The sequence below is a fragment of the Otolemur garnettii genome, unplaced genomic scaffold, assembly GCF_000181295.1.
Source record: "Otolemur garnettii isolate 467f Iridium unplaced genomic scaffold, OtoGar3 scaffold00050, whole genome shotgun sequence".
Lineage (NCBI taxonomy): Eukaryota > Metazoa > Chordata > Mammalia > Primates > Galagidae > Otolemur > Otolemur garnettii.
The window spans coordinates 9,602,050-9,609,099 of record NW_003852445.1 but is presented as its reverse complement, the minus strand read 5'-3'; the positions used below and the strand labels follow the sequence as shown (position 1 = coordinate 9,609,099).

Here is a 7,050-nt window from a genome sequence, read left to right as displayed (position 1 = left end):
AAAAAAAAAAAAAAAGAAAGAAAAGGTTGAGTAATATAGGTTCTAGTTCCTCTTTAAAGGTTTGGTGGAATTCTGACGTGAAGCCATCTGGTCCCAGGCTTTTCTTTTTAGGGAGATTTTGTATAGTTGATGCTATTTCAGAACTTGATATAGTCCTGTTCAACATTTCTACTTCATTCTGGCTAAGTCTGGGGCAGTGGCTTGCTTCCAAGTATTGGTCAATTTCCTTCAGATTGTCATATTTCTGGGAATAAATTTTCTTGTAATATTCATTAAGGATTTTTTTAATTTCTAAAGGGTCTGTTGTTATTTCATCTTTACCATTTCGGATTGATGAGATTAGAGATTTTACTCTTTTTTTCTTAGTTAGATTGGCCAAAGGTTTATCTATTTTATTGACTTTTTCAAAAAATCAACCTTTTGATTTATTGATCTGATGTATAATCCTTTTGTTTTCAATTTCATTTAATTCTGCTCTAATTTTGGTTATTTCTTTTCTTCTGCTGGATTTGGGATTGGAATGTTCTTCCTTTTCCAGCTGCTTGAGATGTCCCATTAAGTTGTTAACTTCCTCTCTTTCCGTTTTCTTGAGGAAAGCTTGCAATGCTATAAATTTCCCTCTTAGGACTGCCTTTGCGGTACCCCAGAGGTTCTGATAACTCATGTCTTCATTGTTGTTTTGTTCTAAAAATTTGGTAATTACCTTCTTGATCTCGTCTCTGACCCATCTATCATTCAGCATAAGGTTGTTTAGCTTCCATGTTTTTGTATGAGTCTGGAGATTCCTGTTGTTATTGAGTTCCACTTTTATTCCATGATAGTCTGAGAAGATGCACAGAATAATTTCTATTCTTTTAAATTTGCTGAGATTAGACTAGTGACCTAAGATGTGATCAATTTTGGAATATGTTCCATGGACTGATGAGAAAAATGTGTATTCAGTTTTGTTAGGATGAAATGTTCTGTAGATGTCTGTTGGATCCAAAAGTTGAATAGTTAAATTTAAATCTAAAATTTCTTTGCTAAGCTTTTTATTGGAGGATCTATCCAACACTGCCAAAGGAGTGTTAAAATCTCCAACTATGATGGAGATGGGAGAGATCAAGTTGCTCATGCCAGTTAGAGTATCTCTTATAAATTGAGGTACATTCTGGTTGGGTGCATAGATATTGATAATTGAGATCTCATCATATTGAGTATTACCCTTAATAATTATAAAGTGGCCATCCTTGTCTTTGCTTACTTTTGTTGGTTTAAAACCTATTGTATCTGCAAATAAAATTGCAATGCCTGCTTTTTTCTGCTTTCCATTTGCCTGAAATATAGATGACCATCCCTTCACCCTGAGTCTATATTTATCTTTTAAGGTAAGATGAGATCCCAACATATGGCTGGTCTGAGTTTCTGTATCCAATCAGCCAATCTGTGCCTCTTTAGAGAACAATTTAAGCCATTCACATTGATTGAAATTATTGATAAGCCTGGTAGAATTTTGGGTATCAAGTTGTAAAAGTCCATTGGACATTTTTAATCCTCTTGCCACTGTGGAAGTTGGAATTCGATCACAAGTTTCTGAGTGAATTTACTTTTGTGGTGGAGGATTACACTGGTCATTATGAAGGATAGGTCTGCGAATTTCCTGGAGAGCTGGTTTAGTTATAGCAAATTTCTTCAACATGTGAATGCCAGTAAGTATTTAATTTCTCCATCATAAATGAAACTCAGTTTAGCTGGATTTAGGATCCTGGGTTGAAAACTATTCTGTTTTAGGAGATTAAAAGTCAGTGACCATCCTCTTCTAGCTTGAAAGGTTTCAGCAGAGAGATCTGCAGTCATTCTAATATTCTTCCACTTGTAGGTTATAGTTTTCTTACGTCTAACTGCTTTCAGGATTTTCTCTTTCATATTAACTTTAGTGAAGTTAATTATGATGTGCCTGGGGGATGTCTTGATTGGGTTGAGTCATGCTGGGGTTCTGAAACTGACTGCTATCTGAATTTCAGAATCTCTTGGCATGTCTGGAAAGTTCTTTTTCATAATTTCATGAAGAAGAGCCTCTGTGTTTTGTGAAACAACTTCATCACCTTCAGGGATTCCTATAAGGCGAATATTAGTTTTCTTCGGATTATCCCAGAGCTCTCTAAGAGAGTGATCCATTTTTGCTCTCCATTTCTCTTCATCTTTGAGCGCTTGGGCACTTCAAAAGCTTTGTCTTCAATGTCAGAGATCCTTTCTTCTGCCTGTTCCATTCTGTTACCAAGGGATTCTACCATATTTTTCAGATCTTTGAGGGCTACAAACTCTTGCCTCAATGTTTCAAAATCTTTGGTCATTTTATCTTTGAAATCATTGAATTCTTGAGACATCTTTTGAATAATTTCTTGAAATTCTAATTCCCTCCTTTCTTCCATTCTGTTAATCTTATTTGCTATCCAAATTCTGAACTCGATTTTGACATCTCAGCCATCTGTTTATGGATGGGATCTTCAATTGCATCTGCCCCATTTTTCCTTGGGGGAGTTGATCTACTCTGGTTATTCATGTTGCCAGAATTTTTCCGCTGATTCTGCCCCATGCTGAATTTACACCATTTGAAGTCTGTCCCAGAACCTTTCCTCCAGTGGCTGCCACCAGAGAAGATGCCAGCTTCCTTTGGATGTCCAGAGAGACAGGGCATGTCTGTCTGGAAAAGCCTCGGGGTGTGAGCCTTATTGTTCCTGCTGCTGCAGCTGCTGCTCTTCATCTGGGGATACCGCTGCTCTAGTATGGTTCCCTCTCGACTTTCCGTCCTCTCACAGTTCTTGGGCAGCCTGGCCCAGTGAGGATGGTGGGAGCAGCAGGGAATCCGCCTGCCACCAGGGGAGTGCAGAGGTCAAGCAAGCAAGCAGCAGGTCTCTGGCCGCCCAGCTCCCAGAGAAGGTGGCGGGAGCAGCAGGGAATCGCCTGCCCCCAGGGGAGCAGGGGCTCAAGCAAGCAGCAGATCTCTGGCCGCTGGGCACTTGGAGAGGGTGGCGGGAGCAGCGGGGAATCCGCCTTCCACTGGGGAACGCAGGGCTCTAGCAGTTCTCCAGCTTCAAGGCCAGGACAAGGCGCTTGGTCCCACAGGGGTGGGGGGACACTGCTCTTGGGCCTCCCCTCACTGTCTCTGCAGGCAAGCGGGGAAGGGTGAACTGGAAATTCAAAATGGTAGTGAAAATGTTAGTTCGATTTTTCTGCTTGGCGAGAGAGTGTTCTGAATCTCAGCAGAGTCACTCTAGAAGAGTAGACCCCACTTCCTGTAGCTCTCACATGTTGGGTAAGATAATAGGGCTTCAGTTTGCCACTTGCCTATAGAAAACTTACAGCAGACGAAGAGAAAATAAAGAGAAAAACACAACTTTCTTGGGGCAGGGGACAGACACTTTTCCTTTGGGGTGAATTATGTACCTGTAGATTACTTTCTTGGAGTCACAACCTGCCTCAGCAGAAGTGTCCTGCAGATATCGCTCTTCTCTCTCAGCTGAGCTCCTAGTCTTCAAGTTTGTTGGGTAATTTCTGGACATTATCCTTCCCTCTGGATGGGAGCTGGCTTCCCTCCATCAAAGGCTGGCGTCTGTTGGCCATCTTGCTCCTCCCCATCATATGTTGTGATCTTGTATGCTATGCTTCAGTTAATTTGGTTTCTTATGATGTGATTATAAATTAAAAATAGTAAGAGTGTTTTTATCAATAGATAGCACTTTGTAAAGCATTTTAACTCATTTGGTTTTATTCAGTGTTGCTTTATTTTATTATGTATAATCATTTTGCCTTGAAAAGAAAGTTTTCTTATTTTCCAGATAGAGTCTTATGAAATTTTAGAAATACTAGATTTTCCAATGAAATGTAATAAAGAATTATATCAACATTGTAATCTGTGAAATACCACATTGTTTTTAATATAAGCATAAGTATTTTCAGAGATTATATAGGTAGATAAATATAAAATAGCTACTAGAAAGAAATGATATACCCTTTTTTTCTTTAAATTTAAACAGTGGGGATTTCTTATAAAAGTCTTTTCAACATAGAGTGCTCTAACAGTTACTTTTTTAACCTGCTTGTTATTTGTCATTCCTATAACCTTGTTAGAGGACTTTGATAGTATATAGCAGTGGTTCTTAACTTTCTTTTCTGCTCTCTGCACACTTGTAAGGTAGAATGCTTTACACAGCAACACAGTTTCACAACTATTAGTTTATGTGGTGACACATGAGTGCAACTAGTGGAATCTCCAGAGATAATTATCAAATCTTAAAAGCTTTTCTAGATAATTTTAACATGCTATCTTCTTTCATATTCTGTGACCAAATTTGATAATATTGAAAAATAATACGCTATATTTCTATTTTTTTTCCTTAATTTTAAATTTTTGACACAAACAATTCCCAATTGTTACTGGAATTTTCCAGAACACTTGAACTCTGTTAACTCTGTCTTATTGCTGATATTTATTTATTTATTGATTGATGGAGTCTCATACTGTTGCCTAGTCTAGAGTATAGTGACATCAGCTTAGCTCACAGCAACCTTAAATTCCTGGCCTAAAGTCATCCCCCTGCCATAGCCTCCCAGAGTGCTAAGATTACAGGAGTGAGCCACTGTGCTCTGGCCTGTTTGTCATTATAATCCTTTGTTAGTATTTGTTTTATCTCAGTACTTTGAAGAAATTGTTTTACTTTCTTCTAGTTCTATGGTTGCTATTGAGAAAATCTTTGTTCATTTGATTGTTACTTTGTTATTGTTGTTACCCTGGGTGTAGAGTGCCATGGCATTACCCTGGGTGTAGAGTGCCATGGCATCATCATAGCTCACAGCAAACTCTTAGACTCAAGAGATCCTCTTGCCTCAGTTTTTCTCTTTTTAGTAGAGACAGGGTCTCACTCTTGCTCAGGCTGGTCTGGAACTACTGACCTCAAGCAATCCACTGCCCCAGCCTCCCAGAGTGCTAGGATTACAGGTATGAGCCGCCTTGCTCTGCCTGATTATTACTTTGTATATATTTTGTCCTTTCTATTTGTATATGTTTGACTGGTGTCCTAAACTCAAATGTGCCTAGGTGTGGATTTTTAAATATTTATTCAGTTTGGGATTTGTTATGCTTCTTAAATCTGCACATTCATAGCCTTTACCTATTTTGAGAGATTCTCAGAAATTACATTGTAAAATATTACTTCTTTCTCTTTTTCTCTGTTAGTTAGATCTATACCCTTATCCTTAGATCTCCAAAATAATTTATGTTAGACTCTCCTATTCTGTCCTCCATGCCTTGCCTCTTAAATTTGCTCCTAGACTTTTTTTTTTATTAAGTCTTATATACATAGATCATGAATACATTTATGCTTTTGTGGGATTCAAAGTGTTGATTATTTGTACAAATTGGAGTGCTTTCATCCTACTAATTAACACAGATTTCACCTCGTTTACTTAAACACAGTATTAAGACATTTGTGTTCAATACTTGATTTGACAGTATACTCTATAGATGTAGCCCCACCATTAACCCTCCCTCTATTGAACCCCTCCTTTCCATCCCCTTCCCCTTCCCTCCTTCATCCTGGGCTATAGTTGTGATTCATCTCTCATATGAAAATGTGAGTGATTATCAATTGGTTTTATAGTAGTACTGAGTACATTGGATATTTTTTTTTCCATTCCTGAGATGCTTTACTAAGAAGAATGTTTTCTAGTTCCATCCATGTAAACATAAAAGAGGTAAAGTCTTCATCTTTTTTTAATGCTGCATAGTATTCCATGGTATACATACACCACAATTTATTGATCCATTCATGGGTTGATGGGCACTTGGGCTTCTTCCAAGACTTGGCAATTATGAATTGAGCTTCAGTGAACAATCTGGTGCAAATATCTTTGTTGTAAAGTGATTTTTGGTCTTTTGGATATACACCTAGTAGAGGAATTGCAGGATCAAACAGCAGGTCTACATTTAGATCCCTGAGTGTTCTCCAAACTTCTTTCCAAAAGAAACGTACTAGCTTACATTCCCACTAGCAGTGCAGAAGTGTTCACTTTTTTCCACATCCACGCTAACATCTATAGTTTGGGGATTTTGTGATGTGGGTTACTCTTTACTGGAGTTAGATGGTATCTCAAAGTGGTTTTGGTTTGCATTTCTCTGATAATTAAAGATGATGAGCATTTTTTCATGTGTCTGTAGACCATTTGCCTGTCTTCTTCAGAGAAGCTTCTGTTCATGTCTTTTGCCCACAATGAAATAGGATTATTTGTTCTTTTCTTATTAATAAGTTTGTGGATTCTGGTTATTAGACCTTTGTTGAAAATATAACCTGCAAAAATCCTCTCCCATTCTGAGGGGTGTCTATGCTTTACTTACTGTGTTCTTGGCAGTACAGAAGCTTCTTAGTTTGATCAGATCCCAGTAATGTATTGTTGATGTTGCTTCAATTGCCTGGGAGGTCTTCCTCATTGGTCCCAGGCCAATTTTTTCAAGTATTTCCCCTGCCCTTTCTCCAAGAATTTTTATAGTTTCATGTCTTAAGTTTCAGTCCTTTAACCAGTGAGAATCAATTTTTGTTAGAGGAGAAAGGTGTGGGTCCAGTTTTAGTCTTCTACAAGTCGCCAGCCAATTCACCCAGCACCATTTGTTAAATAGGGAATCTTTCCCCCAATTTATATTTTTAATAGGCTTCTCAAAGATCAAATGATGGTAAGTCTCTTGGTTTTCAATTAGCCAGAAAGAAGTGGAAATGTTGAACAAGCCTATATCAAGTTCTGAAATAGCATCAGTTATAAGAAATCTCCCCAAAAAGAAAAGCCCAGGACCAGATGGCTTCACATCAGAATTCTAACAAACCTTTAAAGAAGAACTAGTACCTATATTACTTAACCTTTTCCAAAACATAGAAAAAGAAGGAATACTTCCCAACACATTCTATAAAGCAAATATCACCCTGATCCCCAAAGCAGGAAAAGACCCAACAAGAAAAGAAAATTAGGCTCGGCACCTATAGCTCAACCGGCTAAGGCGCCAGCCACGTACACCTAAGGTGG

The 7,050-nt window shown here is 38.2% G+C and overlaps 1 protein-coding gene across 1 annotated transcript in view; it reads left to right on the top strand.

Moving 5' to 3' along the window:
- The window catches only part of TTBK2 (tau tubulin kinase 2), a 155,250-nt gene that overhangs the window by 68,614 nt on the left and 79,586 nt on the right, over window positions 1-7,050 (top strand). The window lies entirely within an intron of this gene.